Consider the following 265-nt stretch of genomic DNA (forward strand, 5'->3'; position numbering starts at 1 on the left):
GTTATCTGTTTATAGCTCAGCCTAAGGAAGGCAATGCCTCACATGAGGTTATGTTGATAAGATGATGAGAGCATATTCTCACTCAAGAAGACTGCTATTTCCTGAAGGGATAAAACCCCAACAGGGAAAACCCCTGTAGTTCTCATAGGTAGGGCTGGTCTGCTACCCAAGCTGATAACATAGTTCCGTCCAGAGGAGGAAGACTGAATGCATTTATTTATTCCTGGAAGCTCTGTGGGTAGGTGTGCATCTTTGATATCTTAAA

The sequence above is a fragment of the Myotis lucifugus genome, unplaced genomic scaffold, assembly GCF_000147115.1.
Source record: "Myotis lucifugus unplaced genomic scaffold, Myoluc2.0 scaffold_13, whole genome shotgun sequence".
Lineage (NCBI taxonomy): Eukaryota > Metazoa > Chordata > Mammalia > Chiroptera > Vespertilionidae > Myotis > Myotis lucifugus.